The 17,800-nt window shown below is 44.9% G+C and overlaps 1 protein-coding gene across 2 annotated transcripts in view; it reads right to left on the reverse strand.

The window, feature by feature from the left end:
- The window catches only part of Cacna1d (calcium voltage-gated channel subunit alpha1 D), a 445,956-nt gene that overhangs the window by 317,637 nt on the left and 110,519 nt on the right, over nt 1–17,800 (reverse strand). The window contains exon 1 of one of the 2 annotated variants that reach the window (XM_031361255.1): nt 11,077–11,173. The exons of the other annotated variant lie outside the window; for it this stretch is intronic. The gene's annotated coding sequence lies outside the window, so the exon portion shown is untranslated. Of the gene's footprint in view, nt 1–11,076; nt 11,174–17,800 lie in introns of those variants that run through there. 2 annotated transcript variants of the gene reach the window in all.

Genomic DNA, 17,800 nt, shown 5'->3' on the forward strand with positions numbered 1-17,800 from the left:
CAAAGGAGAATTGGCTTGGTCCCCTCCTCTAGCGGAGGGACACCGTGGTGATGCCCGCCCGGCCTGCCGGGCCGCTCGGCGCGCCCCCCATGCCGCCCGTCCGCCCGCCCGCCGCGGTGCCCGGTGCCCCGCCGCCGCCGCCGCCGCCACAGCCCGCGCCGCCCGCGCCGCCGCTGGCTCGGGACCGCGGGCAGCCGGAGCTCACATCCGGGGACGGAGGCGCTCGCCCGCCCGCCTGCCCGCCCGCTCCGCGCCCGCCGCGCCGCGCTGCACGCCGGCTTCGCCCTGGCGACGCTGCGCGCCCGCCGCCGCCGTCCCCCGCCCTCCCCCGCGCGCCCGGGCCTCCCACCGGCCGCGCCGCGCCCCAGCTGCCCGCCTGCGGCCCACGCGCCCCCCGGGCTCCACGGCGCGCGACTAGAACGCCGCCACCCCCGGGCTGGCACGGCTGACCGAGGGTTAAGCGCGCTGCGGCCGCGGGCCGCCCGGTTAACCCCCTCGGCGCCGCCGTGCGGGCGCCCCTTCCCCGAGCCAGGCCCGTGGGGCCCCGTGCCTGCTGCTAGGGGCGCCGATGCGCCGCTCCTCTACACGGTGCCCCCCAAGCGGAGGCTGCTGGGGTCCCTGGGATCCGCTGGGCTGACTCTGGTGGCCTTCGCACTCCGCACACCTGGGGGAGGCCCCGCCCCCACATGAACCCAGGTGCCCTCAAGCGATCGCTGCTGCGGCAGCAAAGTTCAGGGTTCGAGGGCTCGGCCTGGACCGGACGGGCGTCCCCCAGCCCCTACACCGTTTCCTCCAGTTTAGGGGTGCAGAGGGATGGGGAGCTTTGCTCTTTAGGGAGCACTGACTGTCCTCAGGGAACTGCCCTCAGCCCTGAATCCCCTCCTCCCTTGCTTATGCATACGTGGCGGTGGGCTCCCTCCCTCTCGTGTGCCATCACCTCCACGTGTGTTTGGAGGCAGGTACAGAGAAGTAACAGCCAAGGTCTTTCAAACCGCTAGTGCGGAGAGGTAGACAGTGCAGCTCAAATTGATGACTCGTTTAAGAATGAGTACTTTGTTTTTGTACCTTCTCGGCCTCCTGTTTGTAGTGGGGGAGGTCTACAGGCCCCAGCTCCTGTCTAGAGGGGGAAATACTGTATCTAGTGGATGACTGATATTTTTCATTTAGCTTTGTGCTGGCTGTTGGGAAAAGGTGTCTGCTTTGTTACTTTGCAGGATTCGATTTATTTGCCTTTGTTCAGATCTGCTTGTTCCTACTGAGTTTTAGAACGTTTGAGAACAGTGTCTTTAAAGCAAAAGGCTCAGCGTGAATTAAGAAAATAAATGTTTCTGGGAAGGTGCTCCTTGCTCAAAGATGACAACACTGAGCATCTCTGATTGCTACTGGGGGGATCCACCTGGGAAGAATGACTCTCCAGGGGTCTTCCTGAGAGAGGGGTGTCTAGTCAGGAAAGAGGAAAAGAACCATGCTTGCCTGCTTTTTTCCTTTGCTTTTTGGAGTGTGGCAAGATTGGGAAATAGCCTGTGGCTTGTGTAACAGAAAGCTGGTCTGAGCGATGTCACCTGTGCTGGCGCTTAGCTGAAATCAAAAAGGATGCAAGAACTTATCCTTTCATAGGTCAGATTTGCAAGGAAGCACGTGTTGTTATCAGAATTCCAGGTCTAAAGCTTAGCCTCTGGAAACTTCTACAGAAAATGCCTTGCTAACACTGGCCCAACTCAGTGCAGCCAACATTGACTAGGCATCTGGTTAAGAGCAATTGTCTAGGCTAGGAGTTATCAGTTTAGATCTGTGTGCACAGCCCCTTCCTCAAGGGCAAACCATCTCCTGAAAGAAGCAGAAGCTGAGCTATACCAAGTGTGAGGAAGCACTACTACGCAGGGGTCCTCAGGAGTCCTGCCATTGAAGGACTCTGAGAAGTTTTCCCAGTTCTGTTAACTGTTTAACTAAGGAGGGAGAAGAGATGGTGGACCACAGGCCAATGAAACTATTCTGTATGTCACCGTAATAATGGATCTAGAGCATTATTTGATTGTCAGAGGCCATAGACCTGTGCACCACAAAGCTGAATGATAGAAACTGTGGGCTGGAGTTAATAATAATCCACGTACTGGTTCAACAGTGGTAACAAATGTACCACACCAACCCAAGATGCAATCATAAGAGAAACTGTTGGAGACATCTACCTACTACGTGAATTTCCTGTAAACCTAAAACTCTGTTTCTATTAAAAACAGGGCTGATCTAATAGGGCAGGAAGAATGGAGACACAAAAGAGATTCATATGTGGGTAGCATTGGCTTGAAAATCAATGGGTACACAGGTAACATGGAATCAGGGAGGAACGAGGTCTCAGGACCACTTCGAGAAGGCTGTTTGGTGGCAGGCTAGCATCACACCAGGCTCCACTGCAGTGAGAACCAGCGAAGGGATTTTAACACTCAAGATACGAATAAGTATAAGGAATGAGTATATATGAATCATGTATATATAATTTCATTTGTATGTATGTGGAAGTCTCAGGAACAACATTCAAGAAATAGCTATCTCCTTCTGCTATGCTGGCTGAAGGGGCAGGATTGAACACAGGTGCTCCACCATGCTGGCTGAAGAGACAGGGCTGAACACAGGTGCTCCACCATGCTGCCTGAAGGGACAGGGCTGAACACAGGTGCTCCACCATGCTGGCTGAAGGGACAGGGCTGAACACAGGTGCTCCAGCTTGGTATTAAACACTTGAGGCCCTGGAGTTGAAGTTTGGGCCTAACATTTTTTGCAACATCATCAAATTTTGAGGGTTTGGGGATTTTGTTTTTTCTTTTGTGAGGCAGAAATTGGGTTGGTTTTTTTGGGGGGAGGGTGGTTTTTGGTTGGTTGTTTGGTTTGTTTTTGTTGGGGTTTTGGGGTTTTTTTCCCCATTCTGCACAGTTCTGTATGCTTTGGTATACTTGAGTAATTTAAATATACATATAGTCCCATGATAAGGTAAATTATTGGGAAAATAAGGTCACAAGCAAATCACAGAAGGCCTGAATGTGACCAAAGGGACCTCTAGGGAGGAGGCCAGGACACAGTGGGAGGAGGGAGATCTCCCTGGAAGGAGGGAGGCCACAATGGGAAGAGGGAGATAGCAGCAGAGGATGGGACTTGGAGTAAACAGAATGCACCATTGTAAACTGAAATTGTCCAAGTGTAAATTTAATCAATTTTTTTAAAAATGCAAAAAGAAGAAAGGAAGAAAGAAAGAAAAAGAAAATGAAGGAGAAATGTTAGTTCTATATACAAATCCTTAACTGTATCACTAGCTCTCTGATTCAGGGTATTCTTCTCCTGTGCCCTTAAAATATAAAACATGCCCACTTAAAGGCACAGAGCTGGCATTTTAAATGTGGCTGTCTATATACATTGCGTCTAGGAGTGCTCTCCTGATCCCAACATGCCCTCAATAACCTCGCCCTCATCACAAACTAAGCGCTCCATCAACTCTGGTCTACCTCTCAAATTATCCACCTTGTGTGCAGAAACGACATGTCACTTCCCAGACCGTAAACCACCTTTCCTCCCCCCTCCCAATCCAGCCTAAACTCTTATGCCCAGCTTCCAGCCTACCCTTTTGCACAGTTCACCTTCACTGTGGTCAACAGCCTCCTCATTAGGCCGTGAACATGCTGTGCTCATTTCTGACTCTGCCTTGGCTCAAATTTATTCACTGACCTGAAATCCCTGCCTTGCTGACCTCTAACTAAGCCCTCGTATTTAACAAGCCTCTATGGAGTCACTACTTCCTATGAAAAGTCCCAGGATGGTTCCAGCAACCTACCTAATGTGCAAGCCTTGCACCACTTCCCTAGAGCACCCGTTATTTCTTTACTGATGTGGCTTTTGTGTCTTATGTGATTGCTTTTTTGGCTGTAAATCCTGACTCTCCAAACACAAGTCAGGTCCTTAAGCAAGGATCATATCCTGAGCCCCCTCCTCCAACTGCCAAGTATGGTGCTCACAGCACGTACTAAATATTCTGATTAATTTTCATGGGATCATAAAAGCTCATAGATGTCTCTAGAATTGTCAGCTAATATTTACCAAAATCTCATAAAGTTTACTGCAGCACACCTAGCCCTCCAATGGTAAAAAAATAAAATAAAATAAAGTAGAAAATGAGGTTCTTTGCACACTGGGAAATCTAATTAACAAAGACAAGCAAATAGATCCTGAAGGCTATATGCAGAATAGATCCGTAAACACACTGGGAAATTGGTCTGAGTGAGTCTCTCCACTCACAGACCTTGGTACAGAGAGAATAGCCCTGACCTAGTGGTCACCAGGAGAAGAAATGAATTAGTTTGGGGCTGTGTGTCCCAATGGTATAAGCAAAATTTGAACATAGAAATCAGAAAGGAGGCAAATGGCTGGGACCTTACAGAGCTTAGAGGAGAATGGTAGGAAGATGCAAAACCAGGGCCAGGAGGAGTCCCTAACTCTACCTCTCTCCTCAGGGTGTCTTCCTCAAGGCTGGCTATACCTATAAATACCCTGGTAGAGTCTTCAAATTATGACAGCTCACATATATATACACACACACATATATATATATATATATACACATATATATATATTGATATTTGCCATATTCAAAATTGAAAAAAATCACTTTAAAGTAGTAATAAGATCATGATATGCTAAAACTCTGACTTTTCTTAAATGAAAAGTAACTCTTTTCCAGAACAAAATAATGAAAAGAGTGACAATGCTTTACATTTTTGCAAATGTCTTTACTAAGTAGCTGAGCAAAGACAGATTCTCTTGTATCTGTAACTGCAGTCTAGGGCAATAGCTGTATAGATCAAAATGTCTAACAAAAACCTGGCCTTCCAGAGATGAGGTTGGGAAAGGGTGGATCATTTGAGTAGCCCTTTCAGAAAACCCATAGGTATTATTCTTTGCTATGACACCAACTCTACCCTTAAAGGTTGCTTGAAATATAGAATTCTAAGTCCTATTTTACTCTGTTATATTAAACCCACGTCTATATTGCAGTTTGAATGGGTCTCTTACCACCAATGGCTTGGTAATACCATGCATTGGTCAGTAGGAAAATACTGGTTCACTGAGACACACATTTTCCAAATATCAACACACTTTATCATACAATATTTTTAAAAAGACACATTTGTTTTTATCACTACCAATCTCATCAGAAAATCTTTAATATTGGAAAGCTGTCAAGTTCTTGGTCGTACAGAGAAGTTTTTCAAATTTATAATTTTCACTTGAAAGCTCAAGTTTTATAATTGGCACAAACACTGTCAAGTTTTTTCTTTGAAGTAACTAGCTCACTTCATTTTCAAGAAAATATCTGGCAAATACTTAGGTCTGAAGAGCCAAAGTTTGTCAGTAAAAAACGATATTCCATGGAAAAGGAGCCCATCCTACAAGTGGTACTGTCACTGTGCAGCAAGAACATTTCATGCATTTGTCCTAGTTTGTCAACCAGAATGTTAATAAGACAGACACACACAATTGATATTTAATCATGTTAGCAATTTTTACTGCTTCATCAAGGAGGTTTGTGTGCATGTGTTTTTGTGTGCATGTTTGGGGATGAGCAGGTACACATGTACATGTATGTAGAGGCCAGAAATCGACCCAGAGTTTGGTCCTAAGAAGACAGATTTTGATACCTGCCCTGGAGCTCTCCAATTAGATTATTCTGGCTGGTCAGCCAGCTCCAAACATCTGCCTATTTCTATCCCACCAGTGCTAGGATCGCGCACGCGCGCGCACACCACGCTCAGCTTTTTATGTATGTACTGAGGATCGCATTCAGATCACACGTGTCCCTGTGCTATACACACTACCAAGCGAGCTATCTCCCCAGCCCCAAGGAGTTTCCTAAGTAAAAGGAATTTTGGGTTCTGATGTGTGCATGTGTGTGTGCATGTGTGTTGTCTGGGTATGTGTTCATGGAGACAGTAATGTACAGTATTCAGTTCACTTTGGTATCACTATCTTAGTTCATCTAAGGACAACAACACTTAGCTGTTGCTGATCCTGTATTATCAGTACAAATAGCAACATGGTGGAAAAGTCATATAAGTCTTAATGTTACTATGAAAACAGTTTTGACTTCTAATATCCCTTAGAAGGAACACCCCCACCCCACCCCGACTCCCACCCTCACCCAGGTAGAGTTATTAGATAATATACAGGGTGTCTAACTAGTGCCTGGGACATACTCAAACAAAAATCAGTTATTTATTGTTTATATCTAATTTAATTAAGCTTCCTGTATTTTTATTTGCTACCTCCAGGAGTCTATAGAGCACACTTTGGATGCAAGTGATCATGCTGCTCTGGCCACTTTTGAGCATGGAAATATCAGAGTTTGTGTGTCATGGAAATAGCTCTGTCTATAGTAAGCAAGACAGAGAGGGAGGTAGGAAGATCTGCAGAATGCAGGGAGGTCTGATGGGTCAATTAAAACTTACTAACTGCAGTTACTGCCAAGGGCAACATCATCCTAAGATTAGGCAGGAGGAAAACAACAAAACAAAACAAAACAAGACAAAACACCGGCCCTGTAGGAGCAGCTTTCAGAGAGAGTGGGTCCCTCTCCTGGAGTAATACTAGGCACCCCATACTCCCTTCAGCCTTACTGTCTCCCACCACCAGAATTTCTCAGTTATAACTTACTAAGACCCCCATCCTACACAACTTGCAGTCCTTTCTTCATGCGTTGGCCCCATCGAAAGAAGAGTCCAGCTGGTCTCTATCTTCCATCAAGTACAGCTCACATCAGACAAGAGTCATTTCGGTCCCTTTAACTGGTTCATTCCCATCTCCCTTAACCCAGTTTTAAACCATCACTGTCTAATGCACCAAATCCCTACTTCCCTAGTTGGGAAATCCTGGCAGCATCTAATATACACAGGCTGTATCCTATTACCCATGATTCTTACGTTTCCCATCTGTGAAATAAATCGGTTGTGACATGTGATCTCTGAGGGCTCTTACTAGTCTAACATGGCATACCAGAGAGGCTGGATTTCACACTCAGGTGGACTTAGACTCAAAACCAGGCCCCACCTAGCTATATTGGGAGTGGGGAAGAGTCACTCACCTCATAGGGCTCTGTTTCCTCAGCTTAAAAACTGGGGCAAACCCAGGCATAATGAGATTAGGTGTCTGTGATCAATCACAACACTTGGAGACTGAGACAGGAGGACACCAGGATACATTCTAGACCAGTCTCAACTTCATCATGAGACCCTGCCTTCCTCCAAAAGAAACGAAACACACACACACACACACACACACACACACACACACACACACACACACACCAAGGATAATTGTACTGATTAGTTACAAAAAGTGTGCAGCCTCTGGCACACACATCAAGTTGAAATACGTAACCTGGGTGTTTAGCTAAAGGAGACCCAGTTAGAGAAAGAAAGGTGGAGGGAGGGGTCATTTAAAAGGTGCCTTTCGTTGCCTAATCTTGGCGCCTATCTTTATCCCCTGCTTTAGAACATCATTTTCCAATTAGGGTATCATCCACTGTACTGTAACAGGTCTCCCCTTTAACAGCATTCTGTCCCTTGATGTAATCCAAAATCAGTGGACCCCATTCGGGTTTGTATTTTGTTCTGTTTTGATACCCAGCGCATGTTTTAGCATTTAGGATTCAAAAGTTAATGTCAGTAACCCCCCAAACAGATATCATAGATCAGAGATAAGAGTAAGATAAGCGTTCGACTACCCACACATGTGGCAGCATATGAACCTAGCCAACACCACTGAAGCACAGCCAAGTCCAGGTTAACTGCACAGACCAGCTACTGGAAATAACACTGGGACAGTCATACACTGGGAAAATAACACCAATCTGTATCCAGTCAAGCATAGGGGTGAGTTTATAAGGACAGGAAGTTGTTACAGAGATCCAGAGAGTAAACACACGTCAGAAATTTTATAGTTCAAACATTATAGTTTCCTTTTTGCTTCTTCAGAACAGTTGTTTAAATACTCAGTTCACAACATAAAACCAAAGTTTAAATGTCACCAGTATCTCTCAGACACATTGCTAGATATGTAGACCCAGCTTTCCTGCTATTAAAAAAATAATAATAATAAATCTGAATCAAAAATCGTTGATACTAGTGTAAGCTTTTTTTAACTTTTAAATTAAAATATTTAAAAAGTAGCATTGCATAGAAAATCATTGGGATAGCAAGACTCTCCACAGCTGGGCATAGTCACACGGGGGCCTTTCATCCCAGCTACTCCAAAGGCTGCAGCTACTCCAAAGAGTAAGGCAGGGAGCTTACCAGTTCAAGACTCTCCACAGCTGGGCATAGTCACACAGGCCTTTCATCCCAACTACTCCAAAGGCTGCAGCTACTCCAAAGGCTGCAGCTACTCCAAAGGCTGAGGCAGGGGGCTTACCAATTCAAGACTCTCCACAGCTGGGCATAGTCACACAGGCCTTTCATCCCAGCTACTCCAACGGCTGAGGCAGGGGCCTTACAAGGTCAAGACGACTCTCCACAGCTGGGCAGAATCACACAGGCATAAGCCAGAAATGTGATACACATTGGTAAGCCTGGCTGCTCAAGACCAAAGAAGTTTAATAAGCTGGGGACTGTAGCCCAGTGGTAAATTGCCTGCCTATCATATTCAATCTAAAGTAAAGAAAAAAAATACCTTCAAAGGGTAATATATATTCACAGAAAATCTGTAAAACATGGAACTCAGGGGTGAGGGGAGGGTTTAGCTGGTACAACACTTCTCTTACAAACACAAGCCCTGAGTCTGCCCTCAGATCCCACGTTTTAAAAGCTAGACATGTGCTTGCAATCTCAGCAGGGAGGAAGCAGAGTCAGACAGACCCTGGGGTTATCTGGCTAGCTAGCCTAGTCTATTTTGGGTGTTCCAACCCAAGGAGAAGACCCTGCCTCAAAGGAGGTTGATGATGTTTCTGCCATGACACGTGCAGCTGACTTGTGGCAGATGACATCTGATGTGGAAAAGGTCCTCACCAGCATCACTGACAACCTGAGTTCAATCTCCAGAACTCACATGGTAGATGGAGCAGATTCTCCAAGTGGTCCCTGACCTACACACACACATACACACACATACACACACACAAAGACCTTTGTCCATACAAACACACACACACATACGCACACAAATGTATACACATGCACACATGTACATACACACACCACTTGTACACACTCACAAATAAATAAATACATGTAAGGGAGGAGTTAAGGAATAAAAGAAAGAAAGATGTATACACCTTAAATGTAAACTCCTTCAATCCCTTTGACTAACAAAGCAGGGAGTACTCAGCCAGTGTTTGTGTGTGTGCATGTGTTTGACAAAAATGTAGTCTGAAAATGCTTCATGACTGGGGTGGGGAAAAAAATGGATGCTATAAAATGGAATTGGACTGCAGGCTTGAAAAGTTGATAAAATATCCAGAATTTATATAAACATACACAGAAATTTTTTTTAAGTTCCAGTTTGAGAATATTTTATATGTGTCTAAAAAAATACATTGCAAGATTCAAAACCATTTATTTTGAAAAACTGTTATGAAAAATTAGATAATTCAGTAAAGATTATGTGTTTTGTGCTCTAATGACCAGGTTGGCACTCTTGCCCCCTGAAATGTGGACCTTTCTATTCAGTTCCTACATTTTTCAGGTTGCTATTTTTAATATGTGTTTATACTACACTGGAGACATCTCAGTCAATCATGTATTAATCAAAAGAATCTCCAAGACAGAAAGACACACGTGGTAGGCTTCATTGTCAACACATCTATGAAACTGGATAAATATTTGTTAGTGTTCCATTTTGATAAATACAAGGAACACATGGAGCTGAAAGGGAACAGGATCAAAAGCCTTCCCCCCCACCCCCAACCCCCGCCCCCGGCAATGGTTGAAGCTACTTTAACAGCAAATAGCTGAGAATTCCAGGATGGATAAGAGGGGTTTACAAATTGCCTTCTGCACAAACATACTAGGTAGACTCTTAATAACAACTAAGTGGCTAAAAAAACAGTGGTCGTTTTGTCCCATAGGGCCTGAGCAAGGTGGATGCTATTGGGACTCCCAGGATACGCCCATAGCCTGTCTCCCTGTGCACTTCCCTCTTCGAAGCAGGCTCTTACTGGCTTCCTTTCCTGGCTCCTTCTGCCTCACTGGGTTCCTTTGTCATCCACACAGCTTTCTGCTTGAAAACATCTCCTCCAGCCCCTTACTACTTTGTCAAGGTTTCTTCATAAATCTTCAAAATGCCATAATTGTTATCACTCGGACAACGAGGCAACTGTTGCACCCAGGACCCAGAATCAGGTCAATGTTCTCTTTTTGGCCACACTTGGTTGACATTCTAGAACACTGCAATGACACAACCAAAAACTAAGCAGACTAGTACAAGCTTTAAACCCCAGCATGCTCCTCACTGCTGTGAGAACTGTATGTAACAGTGGTAGAAGAAACCTAAGATGGTTTTTTCATGTGCAAAATGCCTACCATAAGGTCACAGTGTATGATGCTATAGAGGGCTGGGAACGCATCTTATATATCATAAGCACAAGACCCGCGGTTTTCAAAGTGTAGCTACTGTTGCTGTAACAACAGCAGCACCTAAGAACTATAAGAAATGCAAATGTATCCAACTGGCCACCAACCACCTAGATGGGAAGTTTTACAGGTAGGACACTACAATTCTACAGGTAGGACTCTCAACAATTCTCCAGCTGACGGGCTGACTGATACATTCTGGTTTGAAAACACTGCACTCTACAAATGAGCCTCTCTCTCTATTTCCAGATAAACTAGCCAGCAGAAGGAATGTTAGTGTCTTTGAGTTGCCATGATATGATCATGTGACAAACATGATAGTTTATCCTCCTTTTTTTTAATTTGTTTTTTTTTGGGGGGGGCAGGGAGGAGTTCAAGACATGGCTTCTCTGTGGAGCCCTGCCTGGTCTGGAACTCACTCTGTAGACCAGGCTGGCCTCCAACTCACAGAGATCCGAATGCCTCTACCTACCGAGTCCTGGAATTAGAGATGAGCATCACCACTGCCCTGCTCTTCAATCTTAATCCATCCTTCAAAACAACAACACTGGATCCAGTTCACAGACTCCCAGGATGCTTACAGAGTGGGTCCTATCACTGCTGACATCTTTGAGGGCTAGGAAACAGTCTGAACAAAGAAAGCCAAAAACTCTGATGAAAGACTATTTATTATGGCTTCATCTATACCAGAGATAAGTTCTGCATGTTTCTACCAGGCACGCTATTGCCAGAAATTTCATCATTTTTCCCAAAGGCAGAGTGTACCCACAGATACGTAATCATATCTGCATAAATTTAAAAAACCCTTAAAGATTGGTCCTGAAATATCAGGCTGAGGAGAAATAGGCCACAGAAGACATAGAACCAAATGAGTAGGTTTCTGTTTAATCTGTGTACTGGCAAAGATAGGAAGAGCACCACATAACTGTCATAGAAATGGGTCTTCCAATAGAGACACTTAGCCTTCTTCACCTTAACCATTCTAGTGACCCTTTTAAAGAAGTATTTAAGCTGGGTGGTGGTAGAGCACACCTCTGATTAATCCCAGTTCTTGGGGGACAGAGGCAGAGGGATCTCTATGAGTTTGAGGCCAGCCTGGTCTATTGAATGAGTTCTAGGACAGCCAGGACTACACAGAGAAAACCTGTCTCTGAAAAAAAAAAAAAAGTATTTGTATTGCTCAGTATAATTTAGAAAGCATTCTCAGGCATGCTTGCTTACTATAGCCCTATGCAAAAGAAAAAAGTCTCAGTCACCAAGGAAGAAATGTGGGCATGACTACTGCTAATATATGACATATGTTCACAATATATTCATATGAACATTTATGAATCTGGGCTTCTCAATTCTAAGCCTACTTCATCATCTTGGTCTGTGTTTTCAAATCTGGTTGTACTCTACTGCAGAGATGAAACGCATCAATGCTCAACGCCCATGTTCCCTCAGAAAGAAGGATACCAGGGCTTAAATGCCTTGGGGCAGAATATTGACTCCCAGGCTCCCACCCTGCCAGTAGGTTCCCAATTACTCCCACTGTTTACCTCCCCCATGCGTTTAGAGCACAAGAGCTTAATGACTTCACAGATGGGCAACATTGTCAGCCATGGAAGAGAGTCTGCTACATATAATTGTACTCTGAAAATATCACTGGGGAAGTGTGTGGATGAGTCACAGAGCTGGCAGGGGAACATCGCACAGGCCAGGCCCTTCTGATAATGAACTCCACAGGGCTCTCTTAAAGGTAGCCTAGGCATGCCCTTCCCTAACTCTAGGCCTAGGGTTGTTGAGGCCAAGCAGAAAAGAACAAAGATTGCTCTGTCACTGAGGTCATGCACAGAAGTAGAACCTAAGTTATTATAAAACTCTTCCGGGTTCTATGGTATTCACAACAAAGCCCTTTGTTCTATGAACTAACATTGTAACATTTCTAAGCCTCCAGCCTCCTGCTCCCTAACAAGTTACAAATTCATTCTTCAGGACATGTCCTCCAGTGTGACATCATATACCTGCCAGGTGTTGTTCACTGTCAAATCTAAGTGTTAATGTCTGGTACTAAACCACCTTCTCATTGTCCTCTGCAAACCAGTGTCCAGCAGCAACTGGTACTCAGGCATTTCCTCAGCCAGCCAGCAACTGGGATGGAGGTGCGGTCTCCTTTGTGGAGTATTTGGTTTGTCCGTGTTCAGTTTTGTCTTGTGACTATACTCCACATTCTGTTACACGGCCTTTATTGAACCTTCTTTCTCTTCCATTCTGTGAACTAACGCTTTCATTCTTGCCTTACAGTTCTGAAACCATAGTCTTTTACCCTTGCTACAACTTAGAGCTCCTTATGGTGTCTGAGCCCATCCCTAATGATTCTGACTTGGGAGGGGCAATCTGGTTTATCAGTATCACAGAGACCCATTGTCCTGGACTGCATCACCTTCAGATTTACAGTACATAGAAACGCATATATAGTATATATAGCTTGTGATCTTGTTAAAAATTTACGTTCTGATTCAGGAAGCCTGGAGTGGACCTAAGATTCTATGTTTATTTTACTTGTTTTGCTCTGTTTGTTTTGAGACAGTTTCCTCCACAAGTCAGCTTTACCCAGAATTCAATGTATCACAAGTTGGCCTTGAACTTGTGGCAGCCCTCCTGCCTCAGCCTCCCAAGCATTGGGATGATAGGCATGAGACACCATACCGAGCAACCTTCTGTGTCTCTGCATGCCTCCCTTACTCTAAGGTCATGTAGACGCCCCTCGTTTCCAGGCACACTCTGAGTAGCAAGAGCCTAGAGCTCCAGGTGACAGTCTCTTACTGTCTGGCTGTGAGGCCCTTGTTTCATCTCCCATTGCTTCTGGCTCTCATCAAGCCAGCTCAGTTCTCTCTACCTGTGGACCTGCCATACTACCTGGTTTTACCTGGAAGGTCTGATTCCCTTATCTCTATCTAATTAATTCTTTCCCTTTTGCCAGGACCCAGCCTGGGCTCTGCTTCTCTTCCCTACTACCCAAGCTGACTAACCCTTTCCCCCTCTAATGTCTCCCAACGATGGAATCAGTGAGTCTCTCACCAACAAGGAGCTCTTCAGCTAGTGATGGGAAGAAAATCAGACAGAGGAAAATCTAGAAACTGGGTGTCTTGCCAACAAGTCACTCTCCCTTCTAAAAACTGTTACAAATGGCAAAAGTCTACCTGGTAATGGCTAGATTATATCAATTGTCTTGGGATTTTTTTTCAAGTCATTTATTTTATCTTCAAAACTTCTTCAGAAACTGCAACACAGTGAACCTGTGGGCACATGTAGGGTTATGGTGAGACATTAGGGCCCTATGCACACATACATGCATGTGAACATTCAAGAGGAACCACAGAGAGGCCTCGTTCCACCTAGCCATCCCCTTCACACTTACTGTGCTGACCAGCATACTCAAGGCCCATAAAACAGTCACTTAGTAGCAGATTCAGGACCCAAATCTAGCTTTTAGAACTTTGGATGATTTCAAAGGGAGCTAAATGACTACATTGCTCTATGTCATAGAAATGAAACTGGGAGATGCTGAATGGTGACATGCTACAAGATGGCAGTCTGCAAGGTCAGATAGAGGTCATAGCAGAGCATTCTTGCCTTCTACATAGAGCTTAGGCCCCCTATCCAGTGTCAGGTTTCTAACTGTCCTTTTGAAACAAAGTTCAACTCTACCTTGAGCAGCTTCAAGCACCTCTCCAATCCGGCTCCCATCTAACCTGCCAGCATCTCTCCCTGCTGGACCATTCCACTCAGAATGTTTACTGACCCTGAAGGCAGCAGGTTGCTTCTGGGCACTGCCCTCTGACATCTTGAAGAAGGAGATGGAGCAATTGCCCCATGTGGATGTGGATCTGAACCCTGTAGCGGCTCGTCCCTTAAGGAACTGCAGGTGTCCTAGGATAAAGTAGCTTTACTTCTCACTCTGGCTCCCTAAGGCTTCCACAGGGAAAGCTCCATGGTGTGGAACCCAGATAATTGTCACGCTGTGGCCAGAGATGGTTAATTGGATTCTGAACAATGAGAAAGCAGCAGGGAGCTGATTTTGCCAACCCTCTGACAAGACAGAACAAGTTCAGTGGCCACTCGGCCACCGTGGTGGCCAGTAGGGGAGTGCTGCCATGCAGATTGCTATTGCCATCTCTGAGGATAGTCAGGTTGAAGAAATTAGGAGGATGTGGCAGTAGTAGTGACACTCCCAACAGAGTCACTTTCACTTTGGTATAGACTCTGTGATGGCAAAGAATTACAAACTCTTATAAGGAATCAATAGTGTATACTCTTCCCATAAACAAATTTCTCTGAGCCTTACCATTAATAATTTATTTTCATAATGCTTCATTTCTATGCAGTTCTTTAAGCCCCTGAGGTAGATCGAGATAATACGACCTCTGGTTTATAAAGAAGTGTGCTGGAACTGTGATACCCATGCTGCCCAAGGTTATACAGCTAGTGGATGGCTAAGCCAGTACTGAAGCTTATTGGCACGGATAGAACAGGGGTGGCCGAGGAAAGCAGATATGGCAGAGGATGGGAAGCTTTCGGCTGGAACCCCATCTGAAACCTGAGGAGTGGACAATTCTAATCCCTATTTCTTCATTCCTGGGAGAAAAAGGTCCCTTGGTGGTGACAGGGCTTGGAGAGCAGGTTATGATCTGAAGACTAGCTTAAAATAAAGGTCTTGCAATCAGTGCAAAGAGTTAGCTCATCAAAGGGTGGAGAGAAGTAAGTTTTGCGTGCTCAGCTTTGACTGGGATGTTTGTGTGTTACATTTATTTGTATGTATGGGTACACATGCCACAGTGTAAGCATAGAGCTCAGAGGACAACTTGAGGGGGTTGGTTCACCCCTTCCACCACTTGGGTCCCATAAATCAAACTAAAGTCTTCAGGTTTGGCAGCAAGTCCCTTTACCCACTGAGCCATTTAACAAGCCCCTAAATGAGGCACTTATATCAACTGCCCCTGAGGACCAGGGAACACCACAAAAGAGGGAGTGGAAAGAGTTGTAAGATTCAGAGGCTGGGGAAGAGTACTGTGGAACACTCTTCTAAACATAGCCTGGACACTGGGCCCATAAACTTCCTGAAGCGGTGGTTAAGCTGCACAAGACCTGAACATGGTCAAGCTAGTCGATACCTCAGCTTGAGTAGCAGAGGGACTGGCAGGCATGTTCATTACTATAGAATTCACAAAAGCAAGGAAAGGGAAGCAGCCCAGATGTTCATCAACAGATGAATGGATAACGACACTGGGATGTTTATACACAGAGGAATTTTATTCCACCGTGAGTAAACAATGAAATAATGAAATTTGCCAGAAATGGATAGATCTAAAAAGTTTTAAACAGAGTGAATCAGTCTCAGAAAGACAGTGTTCACATATCCTCTCTAATTTATAGATCCTACATTTAATGTTTGTGCATATGTAAGTAAGGAGTAAGAGAATGGGGATAAACTACGAAACCGGAAAGCAGACCTGAGAGGAGAAGGTGGGGCAGGGCAAAAGTCAGATCCAGCCTGAAAGAGTAAAGGGGACTTCTGAAGCTGGAGAATAGAAACAGGGGATCGGGAAAGCAGGAGAAAAACATCAAAAACAATTTGGTTTGAAGAATGCAATAGTGAGACCTACTTCTGTGTAAGCTAATAAGTAATCATATAAAATGTTAATGATGTCACTTTTCCTAAAGCAAAGCACAACATCCACTCTTCCGGTCTTGCCCATGAATGTCTACTTGTCATTTTCCCATTAAGAGCTACACATTACTGAGAAAACAGCAACAGTGGCTGTGATCCCTCAAGAAAGCCGGCTAAGTAGAAGCCAAAAAGAAGACAGCAATACGGCAAGTCTTAGCCATGAAGTCAAACCCTGCAGAAATGCTGCCCTCTCAGAGGCCTTTATCCGGAACACTCGGGCTTTATAAGGCTCTGTTGACATGGCTCCTACTTCACATCAGAGGAGCATACAAAGGAGACAATGGGCTGTGCACAGACTTCAAGAGACTTCATGTTTTAAAGGACACAGTAAAGATTTTTCCCAACTTTCTTCCTAGAAAATTATTCTAAAATTCCTAAGTGAGGCTGCTAGGAGAAATCTATCCTCTGCAGGCAGCCACGCAGAGGCTCTCTTCCACACTGGGAAGATTTTCCTCACTTCTCTTCCTAGAAATTATTCTAAAAATAATATAAACATAGAACCAATCTTGGGTGGAAGAAGGCAGCCCAAAGGGGGTACAACTACAATACAATACCTGCACCTAAAGCTCCAGGAACGTCTCAGAAGAGGGGACAGAAAGCTGTAAGAACCATAGGAACAGGGAGCATGCTATTAGGTTGTAGGGAGTGAAGGGAAGCTAATCCCATGATACAATATGGCTGCCCAAACAATACCTGAACAGTATCAATAATGTGCTAACGCAGAAGAAGGAAATCTCAGAAAGTCCCACCCCTAGACAAGGAACAATAAGCAACTAATGATGGCAGAAAGAGGGAGAATTAGCCTCTCCCAGGGATGAGGAAAATCCCCTTATTGATTATCCAAAACAAAGTAGTGAGCATGAAATCATATAGACAAAAGCCACATTAAACAGACTCAGTAGTTTTGTGTGTGTGTGTGTGTGTGTGTGTGTGTGTGTGTGTGTGTGTGTAATAATTTTTAAGAAGTCATCAATTTGAGATGGAATGAAGGGAAGGCTATGGGAAGACTTGGGATATGGTGGTTTGAATAGGCTTGGCCCCCACAGATTCATATGTTTGGATGCTTGGTCATAGGAGTGGCAATAATTAGGAAACATGGCCTTGTTGGAGGAGGCATGGCTTGCTGGAGGAGTATGTCACTGTGTGGGTGGGCTTCGAGGTCTCCTATGCTCAGGCTCCAGCCAGTTTGGAAGAGAGCCTCCTGCTGCTGCCTTTGAATCAAGATGTAGAACTCTCAACTTCTTCTGCACCCTGTCTGCCTGGATGCTGCCATGCTCTTGCCATGATGATAATGGACTGAACATCTGAAATTCTTAAGTCAGCCCCAATGAAATATTTGGCTTTATAAGAGTTGCCTTGGTCATGGTGTCTGTTCACAGCAATGAAACCCTAACTAAGACAAAGAGAAGGAGAGAAGTGATAAAAATTTTTTTGACATAAAAAAGAAGGAGGAGGAGGAGGAGGAGGAGGAAAAGAAGAAGAA

Source organism: Mastomys coucha, unplaced genomic scaffold, assembly GCF_008632895.1.
Source record: "Mastomys coucha isolate ucsf_1 unplaced genomic scaffold, UCSF_Mcou_1 pScaffold9, whole genome shotgun sequence".
NCBI classification, from domain to species: domain Eukaryota; kingdom Metazoa; phylum Chordata; class Mammalia; order Rodentia; family Muridae; genus Mastomys; species Mastomys coucha.